Source organism: Ostrea edulis, chromosome 8 (genome assembly GCF_947568905.1).
Source record: "Ostrea edulis chromosome 8, xbOstEdul1.1, whole genome shotgun sequence".
In the NCBI taxonomy this organism is placed as follows: Eukaryota; Metazoa; Mollusca; class Bivalvia; order Ostreida; family Ostreidae; genus Ostrea; species Ostrea edulis.
Window position 1 is genome coordinate 319,117 of NC_079171.1, and position 22,881 is coordinate 341,997.

At 34.2% G+C, this 22,881-nt stretch overlaps 1 long non-coding RNA gene across 4 annotated transcripts; it reads right to left on the bottom strand.

Moving 5' to 3' along the window:
- Positions 1–192: 192 nt before the first annotated feature.
- On the bottom strand, positions 193–20,485 carry LOC125682783 (uncharacterized). Of its 4 annotated transcripts, none has more exons than XR_008798143.1 (6): positions 20,073–20,485; positions 18,342–18,419; positions 11,129–11,182; positions 9,868–9,921; positions 8,712–8,855; positions 193–4,792 (listed from the first exon to the last, which is right to left on the bottom strand). It is a non-coding gene; the product is annotated as an uncharacterized LOC125682783 (long non-coding RNA). The 4 variants fall into 4 exon arrangements; XR_008798142.1 differs by having other exon boundaries at positions 19,709–20,485; XR_008798144.1 differs by lacking the exons at positions 18,342–18,419; positions 20,073–20,485 and adding an exon at positions 15,642–16,024.
- Between the last annotated feature and the right edge of the window lie 2,396 nt (positions 20,486–22,881).

The following is a 22,881-nucleotide window of genomic DNA, read 5'->3' on the forward strand; positions in this document are numbered from 1 at the left end:
CAACCAGTTTTTCTTCAGCAATTTTGACTAATTTATAATCTTTACAGAGTCCTATAAATTATCCATAGCAATATTAATTAACTTTGATCATGTTATTCGCATTCATTAAAATAACCACCATCTGCACTGTACACGAATACTGTTATACAAAATAATTACTTTCAAAACAGTACATAAAAGACAATTTAAAAGTTAACTTTAACATGAAATTTATTCATTATATAATTGTTACTTTGTAACAAAAACTGGCATGGTATACAAATCATTTTCAAGTATGGTTGCTAGTCAAATATTAATAAAACATATAGGATTTTCATCGATTTTATGAAAAATTACAAAAGACATATCAATCAGAATTTAATGCATTTCATGAAATAAAAGGCCCACATGCCTTATTGGGTACATGGGAATTAATTAAAAGTATCACTAGCCCCAAGCATTATGAAATCTTGAGAAAAATTCCTGTTCTGCATACCTAACATACAAAACAGAATAAAAGATGTGTTCATAAAACTTAAATGCCCTGAAAGTGCCTATACAGTCCAGATGATTGATTGGGTATTGTTTAACGTCCCTCTCGAGAATATTTCACTAATATGGAGACGTTATATATACAACATTAAATAATATGACTACTTTGGACCTGTGTACAGTCAAAACCCTGGGGTTGTGTAAATCACCACTTTCGTATATCCTTTTCTGCTTCTAATAAGCATGCATTTGGTTATTGACCATATCACAATAAAGACAATAGTTGCTACTATAATCTTGGCCTCATCCTGGAAACTAAACCCTTGTCCAGGAAATCATGAATTTTACAATTTTGGTTAAGGACTACCACATATTAAGTTAGTTTCATGTTAATATCAACCTTTAAAAAAGATATTTTAAAATTGTGTAACGTATTTCCACTCTCCTGTGATGTCATAAGCTTTCGCAAAGTCAATGATTTGATAAGATTTATGCATGATGGGAACATAAATTTTGTTGAAGTCTTTTTCAATAGTTATTGTAAATAATCTTGTTAACCATAAAATATTTCAAAACTCACGTATGAGTTTCGAAATACCGAATCCAAGGGTAATAACTCCTTTTTCATTAAATTATTTATCAATTTTTTATGCATAGATTTCCTTTACTTTTCACAAACATATTTGTATATTTTTTTTAAGAAACAGTTTCATGAAATTGTTATGAATACCATTATATCGTTTTAACAAGTTTTTGTGATAATGAAATGTATTTAAGGAAAATTGTAATTTTCTGACATCAATAACAGGTATATGGTGCTAACTGATAAATCTTTTTATCAATGCTGCAACATACTATCTTATCATTTTTATTAGTTACTAAGATAACCATTAATCAAATATAAGATTGAACCTATAATTCTACAGGGGTGGAATTACCTTAAAGGCATAGGGTCTAAGATATTGATGAAATGTTGCATGTTCCAAAAAGGTGGCGAAATTTAAGATCATATTAACTAGAAAATCACACAAAGTTCTTCAGAATGTTTACAAACACATTGGATAACGATAGTAATTACAAAATAATTCCCTGTTCTCATTTGCCTAAACTGGTACCCTTGTTGATTTCGCATCTCTTGTTTGTGTGTAGCCACCAATCAGTGGGGTACCAGTTTAATATATTGTCCTCCTGACAAAATTTTTAAATAGGGCTAAAACGTCAAAATGACTTAAATTTCAAAGCGCTGCAGCTATAGATAACTCATAATTAATACTACAAATTTGTTTTTTTGGAGTTCTTCTTGCAAAATATTGTGATGTCATTTTTGGGATAAAAGATAGATCCTATGCCTTTAACACATATTCACTATGTATACCATGTTTGGTCTTACCCCAGAGTCAGAAACCCTACCCCATGGATTACAACATCTACATTTTTAGTAAAGGCCTTCCTCCTCTATCTGACTATGCATAAGTTTTTCTTACAAAATGTTCAATTGTTACCTGAATTTACTCAGAAGACAGGTCACCAGAGATTACCTATGTGACCTAAAATTCTTATCAAAAACCAAAATTGTAACAAAATAAAAACAATCGGGTAAGACATCAATGTACATTTGAATTACCGGTGCATTACTACCCTAACAAGTATAGCATTGCCTCATTATTATCAAACATTATATTTCAATACATTTGAAAATGAATACACTATAGGTGCAACAATTATGCCTTAAAGCAGCATCATTAAGTCAAAGAGCACAATATATCATCTCAATAAGACAAAACACAAGAGAACATTCTGAACTCAGATAGTATACATATGAATTAAACTGTAGTGGTCATTTATCAACATATTTTCAAAAAAATTATATTGAAAGAGAAAATATCATAGGCAGTAATGCTCACATGAGATAGTCATAAACACTAAACGAAAATCCTATAACAATACACAGTTTAAACAACAGAGCACTTAGTCTTATTGCATGACATATATTATGAACATGGCAAACCAGGATTTACCTTTTATATGTATACCAAAACCAATGACAGTGTATATTTTGTGATCATTTGAATTACATTTCTCTGAACAAAATTCTAAACAAAACATGTCAACAGAACATACTAGGTTATGAATATTCAAAATGGTAATGGATTTGTTTGTAACTTCCAGTTTCAGACCATTTTTTAAATTTGGTAATTATGAAAGGCTTTAAACAAGAGGCCCAAGGGTCACATCACTCACCTTAGTCATCTTAGCTCATATTTAAAGATTTTCCCTATATATTTGTGAGTAAAACTTTGATCCCCCTTGTGACCCCATCCTACCCCTGGGGGCCATTATTTTAACAAACTGAAATATATGTCAGAGAGCTTTCATGTAAATATCAGCTTTTCTGGCTGAGTGGTTCTTGAGAAGAAGATTTTCCTTATGTATTAGTATGTAAAACTTTGATACCCTATTGTGGCCCCATCCAACACCCAGGGGCCATGATTTGAACAAACTTGAATCTGCTTTATGTCAGGAAGCTTTCATATAAATTTCAGCTTTTCTGGTCCAGTGGTTCTTGAGAAGATTTTTAAAGATTTTTCCTGTGAAGAAACTTAAATCTGCATTATATCAGAAAGCTTTCATGTAAATCTCAGCTTTTCTGGTCCAGTGGTTCTTGAGAAGAAAACTTTTAAAGATCGTTCCTATATATATGTATGTAAAACTTTGATTCCCTATTGTGGCCCCATCAAACCCCCGGGGACCATGATTTGAACAAACTTGAATCTGCATTATGTCAGGAAGTTTACATGTAAATATCAGCTTTTCTGGCTGAGTGGTTCTTGAGAAGAAGATTTTAAAATATTTTTCCTATATATTTGTATGTAAAACTTTGATTCCCTACTGTGGCCCCATCATACCCCCAGGGGCCATGATTTGAACAAACCTGAATCTACATTATGTCAGGAAGCTTTCATGTAAATTTCAGCTTTTCTGGTCCAGTGGTTCTTGAGAAGAAGCTTTTAAAGATTGTTCCTGTATATTTGCATGTAAAACATTGATCCCCTATTGTGGCCTCATCATACCCCCAGGGGCCATGATTTGAATAAACTTGAATCTGCATTATGTCAGGAAGCTTACATGTAAATATCAGCTTTTCTGGCTGAGTGGTTCTTGAGAAGATTTTAAAATATTTTTCCTATATATTTGTATGTAAAACTTTGATTCCCTATTGTGGCCCCATCATACCCCCAGGGGCCATGATTTGAACAAACTTGAATCTGCATTATGTCAGGAAGCTTTCATGTAAATCTAAGATTTTCTGGCCCAGTTGTTCTTGAGAAGAACAATTTTAAACATTTTTCCTATATATTTGCATGTAAAACTTTGATCCCCCTATTGTGACCCCATCATACCCCAGGGGCCATGATTTGAACAGTCTTGAATTTGCATTGTCAGATAGCATTCATGTAAATCTCAGCTTTTCTGGCTCAGTGGTTCTTGAGAAGAAGATTTTTAAAGAGTCATCCTATATATCAGTATGTAAAACTTTAATCCCCTATTGTGGCCCCATCCAATGCCCGGGGGCCATGATTTGAACAAACTTGAATCTGCACTATATCAGGAAACTTTCATGTAAATTTCAGCTTTTCTGGTCCAGTGGTTCTTTACAAGAAGGTTTTTAAATGACCCCACCCTATTTTTGCATTTTTGTGATTATCTTCCCTTTGAACGGGACATGGCCCTTAATTTGAACAAACTTAAAAGCCCTTCACCCAAGGATGCTTTGTGACAAGTTTGGTTGAAATTGGCCAACGGTTCTTAAGAAGAAGTTAAAAACGTGAAAAGTTTATGACGACGACATACAACGGACAAATTTTGATCAGAAAAGCTTACTTGAGGTTTTGGCTAAGGTGAGCTAAAAACTGTAAAAAATATCATCTGTTTACAGAAATTCCATGATATAAGCACTACATTTCTATTCATTGTGTGACCCAACAAAAATGGTTTTATTTACTTCAGATATATATTGCTTTTGAAAAAATATAGGGTCCTTGGGGTAATTTATCAAAAATGTATACATGTGTTGGAGATTTAATTTGCCTGAAAAATCATAAAAGACTAGATTAATCAAGATATTGGACTAAGCAGTAAGCACTTTTAAAGTGTAAAATAACCAACATTTGAATTTCCACTTTTCTATATTCACAAGAATCGATCCCGAGGCAACCAGAATGGATATCATAGCTCCTGTGTCCAAACACACTGAAGATTTCATAAATTTCCACAAATGTTCTCCCTCCTTTGTTCTTGTCTTTGCCAGAGGTCTTTCTTCCTGTAATATCATATACATGTACTACATTTATCACACCTAAGTGTCTGTACAATATGCTTAGCACTTTCAAAAAGATGACTTTCCCGAAATCTGAATTGATATAACTACATTACATAATCTATATGTTATTAAAAGGTAAATATGGGATATCAGAACTAGAAAATTTTGGAACTCTTCAGAAAAAGAAGTTACGTCACTTGGGAAACTCTTGTATACAAATTAGTGATCACTAAAGACGACTCATTTCTGATATAAAAATATATGCCTGGTTTAAAAATTATTTTTCAGAATGTTGCAAGTGAATATCCTTGTACTAAAACATGAGTTATTGGATTAAATTTCTGATGTTTGGTAGCAGAGATAAAAACAAAAGAAAAAGTATATTTCCTACACTGTATGCACTTGTATGGATATTTACTTTCTTGAGTCATAATAACCGACCGCTATGAAATGATATAATTAATCACAATAAATTATTTATAAATATATCTCCAGAAATGTACATATACATGCAGCAACATGTAGCCCCACCTTCCCCCACACGTCTCTCTCCCCCCCCCCCCCCCTGTTTTCCTGAGATTGGTTAAATTATCACATACAATATTAAACTTTGTTATTAGTACATGTATGCAAAGATCGATTCATTAGCTGCTCACTTGATATAGTAGCGGTGGATAGTACTGGAAATGCAAGGTTAGATTGATTTCAACTCATGAACAGAAGAATACATCCCCCCTCCCTTGAACTGTGACTAAATACATTGGTATCATGTCACAAAGGGTGCAACGATTAACCAAGACACGGTATATCACTGAAATATTATGCACCGGTTCGATTCACGATATTTTACACTATACCGCAGTTTGGTATTCTCGATCTGGATTAATTTGAACTGTCCAATTTGGCTTTAAGATTACATGTATGTTGTAACAAGAGTACCACCAATGGTACATAATATGCCCGTGAAAAGCTAATATAAGGTGTTTCCTTACACTATGATTTGTAGAACATGGCTTCAAGTAGTATCAGCAATCAATGTCAGAGTGTGACATACTTTCTTTGCATCATAAAAACAGATCAATCATGTACTCTCTATGTAATATTTTTATTTAGCATAAAGTGTATGTGTACCAAGTTTGATGGTACCAGCTCCAATGGTTCAGTCTTTATCCTGCTACTACTATCTTGACCTTTGATCTTGAGAAACAATCGATATTCTCCACTTGGCAAAAGGTGTATGTGTACCAAGTTTGACAGTCTTAGCCCCAACAGTTCAGTTTGTATACTGCCTACAAGGTTTTCCTACTAAGTGATACTGTGAACTTGACCTTGAACAAGAGGTACTGTGAGCAATGCTCACTACGAATACCCCCCGCTTACCCCAATCTCCCAAAGGGTGTTGGTAATAGGTATACACTACCTCTTTTCTGAGTGTAAAAACAAATGGCATGACAAACCGAACCATATTGCTACTTCGATGTCCAGTGTGTGTGACCTTTGACCCCAAAATCGATAGGGAACATCTTCATCCCATGGGTAGTCCATATGTATGATATGGTGACTGTAGGTGGAAAGGATAACGCTTTAGAGCCCGGAAACCATATTGCTACTTCGATGTCCAGTGCGCTTGACCTTTGACCTTTTAACCCCAAAATCGATAGGGAACATCTTCATCCCATGGGTAGTCCATACATATGATATGGTGACGGTAGGTGGAAAGGATAATGCTTTAGAGCCCGGAAACCATTGCGTGTACAGACGGACGGACGGACAGACAGACGGACAACCCGATTCCAGTATACCCCCTACAACTTGTTGCGGGGGGTATAAAAACAATAGACATCTTCTTCTCATCATGGTGATCGAATGTACTAAGTTGCAATATCCTGGAATTTATGGTTTGGTCTGTATCCTGCCCACAAAGTTTTCCTACTTAGTGATACTACGACCTTAACCTTTGATTTCTGACCTTGAAAAATGTTAGGCATCTTCCTCTCATTATGGTGATCAAATGTACCAAGTTGCAAAATCCTAGATGTTACGGTTCAGTATGTATCTTGCCCAAAAGGTCTAGACAGACAAACGGACGATGGTTACCATAATACACCCTGTCCAAATAAAGATGGTTTCCGGAAATGGAAAAATGTGGTGCCAGTGAAATATTTCTCGCCCTGTGAACCATTAATCCCAAATATGGGAGCATTTTGGACATGCAGTTGTAACAGTAAGGTGCAATTAAATGATACTAAAACCAGTGTAATTGTTCATTAGTTATCATTCATATTGATACACTTGTAGCATGTTAAAAGTATCATGATACGTATTGTATTGTCAAGTCTGTATCATACAATGTATCGTATCATGAGGCAAGCGTATTGTTGCACCCCTACATGCTACCATGTTTAATACCAGTATTGAATATTAGTATAATAGTTTGATATTTCACAGTTCATACAGTTGTCTCGTATAGTTTTTTTTTCAGGAATGAAATAATCTTATTCAAAACTCTATAATTTTCAGACCTCTCTCACCGAGTACAGAAAAATACTTGTGTGATTAACAGATTTCATTCATATTTTTAGGGCTTTCCATCTTTCTGTGGAAAGTCCTATTGTTATTGTTCTGTTTATTATTTTCCTGCCTTCAAAAACTTTTTTCGTCTTCAGACTTATCGAAAAACTTTAAAGTTCATGATATAGCACTTCTTGAGAAACTAATACATTTCAACCTGCGTCATGGAACTTTGGCCCCTTATGGAGTTATCTGACCTTTGGCAGAAATCATTGTTATCGTTACTACTTTTTAACCGTAAATGATAGGAGGATGAAACCTTTACAGGTCAATTAGTAGAATCGAAGAACTTTAAATGAAGGGATTAGCTGACCATTAAAAGGAGTTAATGCCCCCCTATGTTTCACGATTTATACCTAAAAAATTGACGACTCCTAAAGTATTCGTCGTAGAGAGACGGAACACACTGAAATGGGTTGGGTGACCTTGACCTTGAAAAGTAGGTCAAGGTCAAAGGTCATCCAGAATGGCGAGAAAATGGCACTTTTTACACCCTTTTTCCCACTTCACATAGCAACGAAATATCACATGGGTCAGCAAGGAATTTTCGATAGGTCTCGATATCATGAATTACAACTCTAAAACTTTGACCACACTGCGAATGTCAGCGACTCACATTGAAAACCCTGTTATCGCTACTCCTACTAGACCGAAAGTCGTGGAGATGCGAGACCTTCCTCGACGAATTCACAATAAAACTTTCGCACAGAGAAGTTGACCGAGGGAAACCGAGAACCCTGAAGCACGATTCTCACCCCCAAAAGTCTCTGACATTGTCATTCGAGCCCACAACTTTTTCACAGATTTAGTTAGACGCGGAACCACTTGTGCAAATCCCCGTGACCTCTCTGACCTTCAAAATGAGGTCAAGGTCAAGCTTTCCCTCTCATGGAGTTTTCGAGGTTTGACCTTGAACGTGGGCCAAGGTCAATGGTCAAGGCCACACATCAAGGGGCCAGTCTCCACAAGCAAGGCAAACCCACACATCACGACTGTCGTCCCAAAGGAAGAAATCCCCCACCCTTCAAGTGATATGTATGTTAGATCAGCTGTTTACACCATTTTGACCGGTCACATGCCCAACAACAGGATTCTAGCTAATCTGACCTACACATACACATCTGACCTACACCCATTTTCTCCATTTCTTGACTGTCTTGTAAATCAAATATTTCCATTTGCATTCATGAAAAAACATGTGTCAGATTCCATCAATGTCTGCCTGCATCAACATAAAGACTAAGTTCAGTTGTTGTTTTTTTTATGATAATGATGATGCAACTTTACTCGACAGTTGAACTCATTGACATTCCATCCCAACTGTCATTGTAAACAAATAAACACTTACCTGCAGGGTCAGATGGGATGCAGTATTCCTATTCTCCGTTCAGATCATACACTCAGAAACTTTTTTTAATTCACCAGCCGCCATTTTGTTTGGGGTTCTTTTTCACAGCCTAAATCCATATGCATGCCTCCTTGGGTGAAATGACTGAAAGACATTTTCTCCATGAATTAGAACACATAGGATGAGCAATTACAAACTGTATATCAAATTCCACAATCCATTACACACATGGTAAAGTGCACAGACTCCTACCATCTTTTCAACATGAGGCTCATAGTCCCAGCATGCATGAGCAGAGTGTCAGCACTACATGTGTAATCTCTGAAAATGTCACTTCCGGTTTCTTTACACCTCCAAATATCATATCTAACAGGTCTAAAGTCACCCCCAAACACCTGCACAAGTCCTATTACACTTTTACCCGATATGTGCCGGCTATCCAACACCCACACCCCTTTTTTTTCAAATATTTGACCGGTACTATCGTGCGAAACCAAGGCCTCAATCTCCAACACTTCAACACTCAAGGCGGCAAATTTGAATTTCTTTTCTATCCAAATCAAATTGTTTAGCATTTGAACACTACTGAAAAACCGGTAGAAGGTGGGAAGCCCTCTAATTGTTCGCAAACAATTAGGATCACTAGTTATCGATATTTCCCTTTTGCGATTAATGAATTTGAAATGTGGAATTAATTAAAATATTATTTACACAACCCCAGCCTCGATCTATTCAGTTGTCCTACTTTTACAGCCCTTCCATTGGAACACATCCCAATCTCGATCAATACAAAGACATAACAATATAAAAATTAATTTCTTTCACACTTATGCATCAAAAGATATGAAACTTGAACTCAATCTGTAGTTACTGCACTACAAGTTTCAATGAATTCTCACAAGCATTATGCAAAAATATCTGGAAAACCAATGGGACAGACTGATTGACAGAGAGACGGACAGAGAGGAAACCTAAAATCCACTTGACTTTCGTTTTAAAAACCGGTAGGGGACTAATAACTGGAATTAGTCTTTGAACTTTATATGGTTATTCTCCTTGATTTTTTTTAATTTTTAAAAGATTCATTTCAAGCAGACTGTTGTGATGTAATGGTGATATGTGATATATAACCTTAGATGTAAATTATGTTCCCTACCTGTTCTGCCTCTAACTCTCCCATTTCAACTAATGATGTTCATGATTGTTCCTCCTAGAAACAAAATTTTACACATCAAACACATACATGTACATAATGCATATTATACATTTATTGCATGATAGTGAGGGAGATATGAAGATTTATTCACCCAAGAAAAATCCTATTCCCCGAGGGCAACGCCCGAGGGGAATATGATTTTTCTTGGGTGAATAAATCTTCATATCTCCCGAACATTCATGCAATAAATTGTTTATTATACCGAAACAAAGCAAGACCACAAAATTGCATTTGAGATTGGAGTCCGCTCATCTATACATTGTACATGTATGTAGCTGAGATTGCACTAACGGTAACACCGCGTCTCAACGAATTAGATGGTACAAACTGCGAAATAGAGTGATATGATAACCAGTTTTTGTTTTACCATTCTCCTTGAATGCTGATTTACTTGCTTGTTTTTGTATCAACCAAAACCAGGCGATTTAACTGTGTATCAGAGACCCGCATATTTTGTGCCTTACGAATTATGGAAGTAGAATGACTCGGACTTATTGTGACGTCACAATACATTTCGTCGTCTTTGACATTAACTTTATGGAAAATGCACGAGGCTGCCCAAGCGGTAAATATGATAGGGAGATATGATGTTTGAGAGGGAGATATGAAGTTTTGTTATCCCTGGCATGTGACCGTCTAGACCAATCAGATTACGCGTTGCATAGAATTCTCATACTGGGGTATAATAATACAGGTTTTAACACAGTAATGGTACAATGATAAGCAAGAGCTTTGGCTACAATCTCCTAAAACATACAAGATTTAATTAAAAGTTCTTTTAGTTTTTGCCTCTGTGTCATATTCTCCACTTTATCTTATACGTTACCCATCTTAGGAGGACCTCATTTTATTTTATATGTATATATGTTACCCCACTTAGGAGGACAATATACACTTGCACACATACAATTACAGACACCCCTTGTGTCCTTGGCACTTTCAACATTGTAACTTTTTCTAAGTGGCAACCTAAGGAACAATACTATTTTACTTAATATCATCAACATATTTTTTCAATGCCATATATTTCATCTTCCAAAACATACATGCTTATAATATATATGCATATATACATGTATATACATTTTCTACTTTAGGTAGACTTGTCATTGATCCCCAATTGTCACTTCTGATTGATTTCAAAGAGACTGTTGCAATGTGATGGTGATATATAATCTTAGATAAAAATTATGTTCCCTACCTGTTCTGCCTCTAACTCTTCCATTTCCACAAATGATGTGCAGGATTGTTTCTCCTAGAGACAAAATTTTACACATCAAACACATACATGTACATAATGCATTTTAACACAGTAATGTTGCGATGATATCAGGGTTTGACACTAAGGCACGTCCGACCGACCGAGTCTACTAAATGATAGGTCCGGTCGGGTAAAATGTCGATTTACTAGTCCGACTGGTTGTGTTAAAAACTAAACAAGAAACTTTACTTTAAACCGTATGATATTTTATTCTTAACTAAAAGAAAATAACTGTAAAGAGTTTGCAAGCAATCTTGAACCATGTGATGGAATAATCTATTTTAAGTTCTAATAAATAAGTAGCGGTCGGTAGTGATGTTTTACGACATCTACTCGATGTTGATTTTAAACAGTTTATTTGAATTGACTATAATAAAGTGTTTATCAAGTTAATAAATTACGTAATAAACATTTATCGGTGTTGACATATGTGTGGGAATGTCTCTATATTTATGCCTCATTCACACGAAGAATTTAATTCGCATTAAACGTAAGTTAATGCGAATTAAATCTGAATCGTGTTCACACGGAGATTTTAATGCGCATTAGATTACTTCGAATTAAAATTGACATCGCGATTTAATGCGAATTAAATTTACTTCGCATTAGCTCCGTGTGAACGCTAAGCGAAGCCAATTCGCATTAAATGTACACGCATGCGTAATGGCAAATTTGGGTCACATGCATCATGCTCATGGTCAGCTATATATACAGTACCCGCAACGTTATTCTTGACATGATAAACGATAGAACACGATACACGCACGATAGGATAGGATACACGCATGATACGATAGGATACACGCACGATACGATAGGATACACGATAAACCTGATAAACGTAAAACCTGATAAACGATCTTCACGATAGACCTGATAAACGCAAAACACGATAAACGATCTTCACGATAAACGGAAAACCTGATAGAAATGTTGTAAATTTAGAAACGGTTTAGACGGAACGAAATTTTGATACCTACAACATAATTACATTATGTTTACATTATGTTGATAATAATATTGAAGGATTTCAATGTTCATTATATACCTACATTACAGACAAAGCGGATTTCTTGTTTCCCGCGTTCTCGCGATGGGAAAAAATCTAACGCGGTAATCTATAGGTAACTCAGGAAAACCGCGTTCTCATCGCGGGATGACTATCAGCTACCTGTCCCCGTCGTGGTAACATTTGTTTAAAACATTGATCGGTTTTGTACCATATAATTTCTTTAATCCACGGTCGTACGTTTTTTTGTTTTTTTAATGCCATCACAGCTAAAATTTAAAAAATAAAATAAAATATATACGGCATTGAATTCATTATTTGATATCTATATGAATTTTATCAGCCAATGATTCTAAAACTTATATTGTCACCTAATGTTTAATATATAGATCATACAGGAAATTAACTAAATGTAATATAATGTAGTGATATCATGCTTCAGTAGCTCTCTTATGCTAATGTACATTACCTTGAGTATGAAATAAAACCAAGTAATATTGTGCGTGTAGCGAGGAGGGGGTTATTTTGCATCAAGCTCTAAGTTCACGGCTCATTCAACATCTCAAGTTATTTTCATAACGACCGCTTTAAAAAAAATCAACCGCACTACACCTGTTAGATATTTTTACACTATGGTTGATAATTGATCGTCATAAGTAATTGGAACATATTTATTTGAATTGATATTTTGTTAACAAAACATAAATATACTGTTTAAAAAACATAAACAAAACTCGGCTTGTTTTAAATTCGCAATTTTGAAACGCTTAGTGTGTAAAAAATTTCAAATAATCATCAAAACCAACATAAATTTCCAGTATCTACACGTACGAGTATTGGTACATGTGTACATGTACAAGGTATATAAAAAAAAAAAACAACGATGACAGCGGAATCGTGCCCAGTTGAGCAGAATTTTGGGGGATGCAACACCCTTGCACCCTTTTAAAACCTAATCTTCTAAATGTGTGAAATACAATGTCCCTGAGAATGTTAGCTGTCAAAACACGGGTGATACACAAAATCAGATATAAGGACGCGCACAAGTTCAGCAGTTGCTATATAAGTAGCATACACGTGGAAAAAAAAATCGGAAGAAAAAGAACCATTATTAAAATATACATGTATGTGATAAACAATGTAATTTACTGATTTTTCCTTTCAAATCGGAACTCCCTATTTTTCTGTTAGTGTTAATTACAAATAACTGTTTCTAGACAAACAAATGTTTATGAACTTCAGAAGGAGCTTTCAGATTTACTGTGCTCGGTTTACTGTCCTACTTTCCAGACTACTTAGAATTAAATTGTGATAAATTTTCACTCTCTCTCTGGACAGACAAATAGCTCTTCTTCTGCCTTAAAATCGACAACTTTATGTTCTCCTTCAAATATACCGTCTTTCCTCGATTCCTAAAAATAGCTTCTTTAACAAAACGAATAAAGGTTTCGGAAAGTATCGTACTTTTTCATTAGATTTTATATACGATCCCGATAGTTTCCGAAGCTACACGATAAACGATTTTCACGATAAACGGAAAACCTGATACACGCAAAACACGATACACGATAGACCTGATAAACGCAAAACACGATAGAAAACGGAAAACCTGATACACGATAGGATACACGCACGATACGATAGGATACACGCACGATACGATAGGATACACGCACGATAGGAATGTCAAGAATAACGTTGCGGGTACTGTACTAATGTCAGTTTTGTACGAAAAACTAAGCAAAATGATAATTTACACAATATTCATTAAAATATCTATAAAAATAATTTTCAATAACATAGTCTATTCTTTTTCGCGCACCCTTTAATAGAGATGCAAACAACTTTAATGCGCATTAGTTTACTTCGCATTAAATATTACCGCCGTGTGAACGCTATTTAATTCGATATTTGATGCGAAGTAAAATTTGATGCGCATCCGTGTGAACGAGGCATTAAATACGACTTCTCATCCTCAAGGAAAGACGTCCCAGGAGAAAAAAGAAAAGGTTAGGAAGAAACAAAGCAGGGTTTATGAAATATAAAATAAATAAAAAGCCGGTTGAGGTCATTTTATACTAAATAGACTAAAGAATACCCGTGCCGGGTAGAATTTAAAGAAACAGAAAACGTGTTTGAAAATCAAATATTGAATGACGCGTGACGAGACTTAAGATATTTTTGAGACGTTTTGGTTCAAACTTAACGTTTGTCATTTAAATGAAGTATTTTTAAAATATGGAGAAAGTTCATACTATCAGGGTTTTTTTCTGGAAAGTTTGTCCGGGCTAGTGGATATAAAGTCAGGTCTAGTAAAAATCATTTGAAGTAGCCGACTGGTCGAGTGCTCAAAAAAGTAAATGTCAAACCCTGGATATGCAAGAGTTTTGGCTACAATCCCCAAAAACACACAAGATTTAAAGTCCTTTTTGTCTTTGTCTCCATGTCATATTCTCCATTTTAATTTACATGTATATATGTTACCCCTCTTAGGAGGACAGTATACATTTGTACACACACATGTACACAGATGCTGTTTGTGCCCTTAGTACTTTCAACATTGTCACTTTTTCTTAGCCAATAATTTTTTTTTTATTTATCAACATTTTATTTTTGAATTCCATTTCAATCATCTACCAAAACATATCCAAGCATCTGCATTTTCCATTTTTGGAGGCCCGGCTATGTACATGTGTGTGTTTGTTAACTATTATAAAACGGGTTGTTTTAAATTAATTTTTCTGCAAGTACATGCATACTTTAGACAAGATTTTATGTAAAACACACACTAGGAAAACATAAAGTCAGAAATCACAACCTGAACACTGAACAAGAAATCAGTGGAATGTATACCTGCATACTGCATGTTTAATACCATTTATGCAGATTCAAGGTAGCTCTACCCTTATGCGACTCATCAATACTAATGGTTGAAATTGGAAACACTGTATTAATTTCCACTCGGTATAGTAACCAAAGCAAATGTATATGTTGCCACCTTTTTTAAGATGTCAAACATATAAGAACAGAAGTATAGGTCAACATCAGAAAACCACACATTTTCGTAAAGCAGAGTAATAAAACATGAGAAAAATGTATTAAAATGACAAATTTTTAATGTCAACAGTATAGAAAAAGTTTATTTATAAATATTTGACCTATTGAGTGCCCCTACCCCTAAAAACACCCCAGGGCCTTTTTTCAACTCTCAAAAATTAAGCACCCCCCCCCCCCCTCCTTTGAAATACAGTACTACTCACCTTTTTGATAACAGAGTTTTTAATCTTTCTAGCAATCTCTTTGTTCCGCACTGAATTTCATAATACATGGTATCTCTAGTTCACCAATACCGGTATCTTAGGAGTAATTATAGTTTCCCCTTTACAATGCATTTCAAAGCCCCCCCCCCCCCCCATGTTGTTAAAAAGAATGCTACAACTTTACTTATTTTTCGAGGCATGTGTCCAACTACTGCACCGTCCTTTACAACAGCAATCGCATATTTATGCATAGGATTGTTAATTTCTATTTTTTTTCAAGAGTTTCTCCCTGGAATGGATCCCAGATTATAGATATCCCTGTAAACACGAAATCCCATAACTATATTCATACTCGGCCATAGTTGTGCTGCGAAAGTGAAACCGAAAGTTTAGTAAATCGTACGTGGTATTAGTCTTTGACACAAACGGTACCAAGTGAAATTGAAAGTAATAGCTACTACTGTATATTTTAATATAGACAAGAATGGATTAATTATTAGTGTTAAAAAAATGAAATAAAATTTATGTGTATATTTAATGGGAATATTTCAGCATAGAGTACTAAATAACCCCCCCCCCCTTCAATTTTCTAAGCACCCGGGGTGCTCAATAGGACACATATGGTATGTATAAACTGATAGTTGATATTAGGGGAATCTTTGTATAAGACATACAGTAGAGGAATGCCAGGATAGGAGTTATCGCCCTTTACCAACTGGGCTATCAGGCCATCGGTGAGCAGCCCGATTGACTGCTGCTGGATATTGTACATGTGTTTTCTATCCTGAAGCCTTCACAAGGTCAAAAAATAAAAACAAACAACTTGTTGGATAAAAACCAATCACAAATTATGGAAGATCTTTTTTAAACATTCTTATCTACTCCTACAGTTTTTATTCAAATGTTGCTGAAATCTTTCTACTTTCCTTCACTATGTTTATCCAACATAATATGTAAACAATAATAAGCTTCAAGAAATAGTATAGCAAATAAGAAATGAAATGTGCCTTATTTTATGCCTCGTTCACACGGATGCGCATTAAATTTTACTTCGCATCTAATTTGATGCGAAGTAAAATAATGCGCATTAAATTAATTCGAATTAAATAGCGTTCACACGGCGGTAATATTTAATGCGAAGTAAACTAATGCGCATTAAATTCGTATGCATCTCTATTAAAGGGTGCGCGAAATAATAGAATAAACTATGTTATTGAAAATTATTTTTATAGATATTTTAATGAATATTTTGTAGATACAGAATTCTTTGTTCAAAACGCTATATAGGCTTACATGTAGTATACTACATGTTTACAATTTAGGCCTACATACATAACTGATCTACACATAAGGTGTTTTGTCGTGTTTATTTACATGCTCCCAAGAAATTACTTGTTATTTCCTCTGACAACCAGCATTCAATATAGACAATATATTGTTTCTTCATTAGCCCAATTTTAAAACTTCGGAACATCTTTTTCACCATTCCGCTGACTACTGTTATGACGTAATTTTTAATTACTAATACGTATTATAAGTCTACTATGACGTCATATGGTATAAAAATTAACAATGAGCGGCATATTTGTTTTAAAAAATGTAAAAAAGAAAATCATATTACCACTATTTTAAAACATTGTTGTCGTATTTAAAAACAATTCCTTCCAAATGTATTACTCAGTATGCCTATGCAGAGCACATATTAACGTCTGACATTATCTAATGACATGCTGTTTGTACATGTTTTTAGTGATTATTATCATTTTGCTTCGTTTTTCGTACAAAACTAACATTAATATATATAGCTGACCATGGGTATGATGCATGTGACCCAAATTGGGCATTACGCATGCGTCTACATTTAATTCGAATTAGCTTCGCTTAGCGTTCACACGGAGCTAATGCGAAGTAAATTTAATTCGCATTAAATCGCGACGTCAATTTTAATTCGAAGTAAACTAATGCGCATTAAAATCTCCGTGTGAACGCGGTTCAGATTTAATTCGCATTAACTTACGTTTAATGCGAATTAAATTCTTCGTGTGAACGAGGCATTAAAAATGAATCCATATAATTCATGAAAAGAAAATCTTTCAAAACAGATAAAATTTCTTTGAATTTTAATTATAACAAGAAAAAATTAAAACAGTTCATCATTTCTTATGATTGTGATAGCATCAGTTATCTGATCCAATATTTCAAAGATTGCACACGGAATTTTTTAAAGGCAGATTTTGAACAGTCATGGACACAATGATTTTGGGATGGTTACATGCACATACCTATACCTCAGGATGTTCCTAATGTAATTTGAGATGCTAATTCATATTTCTTCTGCAATTTGTTTCAAATCGACATTATATGATTAATCAAAATGTAAATGATCACAGGTCGACCCTTACAGTATATGACAGTTCATTTTACCATGTTTACAAGAAAGTTAAAAGGCACACACAAAAAAATCCATCGTGACATCGTTTCAAATATTTGAAAACCTTTCTAGTTCAACAGGGATTTAAAGTAGATAAAATAAACAAATCAGTGGACCATTAAACCCTTAGAACTCTAGTCTAATTAAGCCTACATCTCCACTGGATTTAGAGTGCATTTTAATGCAACCCATATTTGTACACTTTACTTCTTTCTAAATCTAGGTAATTTATTATAACAATACTAAATAGTTCATGATATCCATAATATAATCAATAGATAGATTATTATAGGTCATGTTTTGATTGCATTTTGTATCACTCTAGAATAAATATATAATTCATTATATCATTCACTAAAAACCCATGCATGTACCCAGTGTTAAAATAAATCAGAATGGTATATTTTAATCATTTACTATCTATTATCAATTATAGCAACTCAATATGCTTACCATTGTATTTAGAAATGTGTCCAACAGAAAAGCCAATTTTGTACAGATCAGTCTTTACCCAATCGACACTTTCCTCCTCTAAAACAATAAAAAATATGTGTACATCATAACATGCATTCATTTTGGATGCAGAAAAAAAAATGTCATAAATTCTTATTACATGATTTGTTTTCTTTTATAAATCTCTAAGAGCAATAATTACTCCTACTCCTTGAAGATTAATTGTATATGTTTAATGCCCCCCTCAAGAATTTTTCACTCATATGGAGACATGCATCACCATTGCGGTAAAGGGCTGCAGTATTTAAAGGCCTATGCTTGGTGCTTACGCCCTTTGAGCTTTAACGTGCCACACATGCTGTGACACGGGGCCTCTGTTTTTGCGGACTTGTCTGAAGGACCCATTTAGTCAACTCTTACGACAAGCAAGGGGTACTGAGGACCTATTCTAACCTGGTTTTCCACAGGAATTATGAAAAACATGACAGATGTCATGTAATTGGCACGTTTGGCAAGAGGTACATCACTTTTTATGTCCCAAAATTAAACAATTTTTCCACAGAAGAAATTATCAAGAACTTAATATCTTAGTAGAAAGTTATAGAAAAGCATATGCAGTCACAGGAACCATATAGGCAATTCAATATTGAATCAGTGGGACCAGGGCTCGAAATTAACATATGCCCGCCAGTCTGTGACTGGTTAAAAGTCTGGCGGACTGACTGACATTTGTTCTAGTCAGTCCGATGGGACTGGTTAATTTTCTAAAGCATCATTTTGGAAAATATACTTATGAAATTTTATACACACATTTGGCATGCTTTGATCTGTAGATATCAGACGAATCTGATTCATAAATATAAATCCCACATTTAAGTGTTACAATATTATCTGAGACATATTGAGTTTAATTTCATTTTAATAACATTAATGAAATATGTTTAATTATTTCTGGAAAACTCTGTTGGACTGGTAAAATTTTCTGCGGACTGGTTGAAATTATACCCCATCAGTCCGACTGGACTGGTGACATAAAAAGTTAGCTTCAAGCCCTGTGGGACAAGATATTTTTAAAACGTGGATAAATTAGTATTATGTGGTAATGACACATTTAGCTAAGATTCCTAAAACATGAAAATGAAAAACGTAAAAAGGGACAACATAAATTGGTGAGAAATACATGTAGTTATATCTTTCGAATTTCCTCCATTGTTTACAATAGTGCAATATCTTTGAAAGATGCGCCTTTGACAGGGACCAGTCATTTAGTATGTAGTAATAATAGTAGGGAACATAATGGGGTGGTATAATATAGACCCTACAATTATTGCAGACAAAACTACCGGTTCCTGTGGTGCAATACGTACACAATCAAAATAAGGACAATGCACATTGCATTGCAAACTGCACGGCGTCTCCTGCATTGTGTCGCTAAGTGCAGGGCATAATGACAACACATTTTTGGGATTCTCTATATCCTAGAAAACCTTTATAACAATGCTAAACCATAGTAAACGACGCGACAAATATTGTCCTAGTCGTGTGTCATGGCGTGACGAGATCGAGACTCGGAGACGGTAGACCCTTCTTTCGCTGCCCAGTGAAGAAAACCAACGCGGTTACTCGTACTCGTAGGGGAAATTGTAATAGCCTAAAACCTAACAATATATACTTTGCGAGAAATGTGCCTTGAAATCATTTTTGAAACCAAAATAAGAAAAATTTACTTACACGTGACAACATCTTCGCAGACGCTGGATCCTTTCCGGGTGTCTCCGAAGGTTCCCGAAGTTCATTTCCGTAACATGACAGCAAAACAGAACGCAACAAAAAAATCACGGTGTTAAAAATTAAAAAATTTTAAATACCATCTTTAAAAATATTAATCTAGATAATCTGACACCTAGTGGTTCAGAATAAGGAAAAAATCAAACGAAATTTAAATATATTTCCGCTTTCGTTTGTGATGCCCATTTGAAAAATGTCTACACAAGTCGTGAAACGTATATTGCCAAAATAATACACGCTAGTTTTTAACAACTCTAGAATTTACACTTTTATGAATAAAATGAAATCTTTTTGCCCGAAATGTAAAGTTTAGATTCTAAATTTAAGGAAAGAAAACACATTTTACTCAAAATTTAAATACATAATTTCATTTTACAAGTAGAAAATTAGGTAGACTTAAAAACGTCTGCCTAATTTATACGTCTGCCTAACGGTGGTCGATAAATATTTTGCGTCGGCTGAAGTCTTATAATAGGTATGTATATATATATATATATATATATATATATCTGCTTTCAGCATTAGGCAGGCACATCCATAAAATCATACTTAGGCAGACATATATAGTCCATGTTTAAACTTCAACATTTTTCATCATGCATTCGATCATTTTGTTTAGCTATCACCCTATTTGTAATTTTCAAACCAATTAAAGATAATATACCAAGAATGAAAGATATACAATTTATGATGTCTGCCTAAGTTTTCAGATATCCGTAGTAATCCTTAGGCAGACATTGTATATAATTTTATACAATTCCATCGTAAGGTAGACAATATATTTTATATGCGCAGTAGGCCTTGGGCAGACATTGTATATTCATATAAATTTATACAATTCCACCAGAAGGTGAACAGTATTTTCCAAACCAGCTGAAGACTTTAGAGAGACGGCATTTAAACTACAATTATGCAAAAACTGCATGCGATTGATTTCCAGCACAGATGAAATACCGGTCAATTTTCCAAACATCTATAACCTTTGTGTGGCTACTGTTTTTTGGGACAACCTATCTTAGAATACGATTTAAGTATTCAAGTTTGCTATCACTGAAATTATACCTGACAATGCATATCCATTCAATTTCCACAAAATATTGTAGAACATTTGCCTCTGCTAAATCTCTATCTATTCAACCAGTTTTTCTTCAGCAATTTTGACTAATTTATAATCTTTACAGAGTCCTATAAATTATCCATAGCAATATTAATTAACTTTGATCATGTTATTCGCATTCATTAAAATAACCACCATCTGCACTGTACACGAATACTGGTATACAAAATAATTACTTTCAAAACAGTACATAAAAGACAATTTAAAAGTTAACTTTAACATGAAATTTATTCATTATATAATTGTTACTTTGTAACAAAAACTGGCATGGTATACAAATCATTTTCAAGTATGGTTGCTAGTCAAATATTAATAAAACATATAGGATTTTCATCGATTTTATGAAAAATTACAAAAGACATATCAATCAGAATTTAATGCATTTCATGAAATAAAAGGCCCACATGCCTTATTGGGTACATGGGAATTAATTAAAAGTATCACTAGCCCCAAGCATTATGAAATCTTGAGAAAAATTCCTGTTCTGCATACCTAAATTAAATCCTAACATACAAAACAGAATAAAAGATGTGTTCATAAAACTTAAATTCCCTGAAAGTGCCTATACAGTCCAGATGATTGATTGGGTATTGTTTAACGTCCCTCTCGAGAATATTTCACTAATATGGAGACGTTATATATACAACATTAAATAATATGACTACTTTGGACCTGTGTACAGTCAAAACCCTGGGGTTGTGTAAATCACCACTTTCGTATATCCTTTTCTGCTTCTAATAAGCATGCATTTGGTTATTGACCATATCACAATAAAGACAATAGTTGCTACTATAATCTTGGCCTCATCCTGGAAACTAAACCCTTGTCCAGGAAATCATGAATTTTACAATTTTGGTTAAGGACTACCACATATTAATTTAGTTTCATGTTAATATCAACCTTTAAAAAAGATATTTTATAATTGTGTAACGTATTTCCACTCTCCTGTGATGTCATAAGCTTTCGCAAAGTCAATGATTTGATAAGATTTATGCATGATGGGAACATAAATTTTGTTGAAGTCTTTTTCAATAGTTATTGTAAATAATCTTGTTAACCATAAAATATTTCAAAACTCACGTGTGAGTTTCGAAATACCGAATCCAAGGGTAATAACTCCTTTTTCATTAAATTATTTATCAATTTTTTATGCATAGATTTCCTTTACTTTTCACAAACATATTTGTATATTTTTTTTAAGAAACAGTTTCATGAAATTGTTATGAATACCATTATATCGTTTTAACAAGTTTTTGTGATAATGAAATGTATTTAAGGAAAATTGTAATTTTCTGACATCAATAACAGGTATATGCGTGGTAATTGATAAATCTTTTTATCAATGCTGCAACATACTTATCTTATCATTTTTATTAGTTACTAAGATAACCATTAATCAAATATAAGATTGAACCTATAATTCTACAGGGGTGGAATTACCTTAAAGGCATAGGGTCTAAGATATTGGTGAAATGTTGCATGTTCCAAAAAGGTGGCGAAATTTAAGATCATATTAACTAGAAAATCACACAAAGTTCTTCAGAATGTTTACAAACACATTGGATAACGATAGTAATTACAAAATAATTCCCTGTTCTCATTTGCCTAAACTGGTACCCTTGTTGATTTCGCATC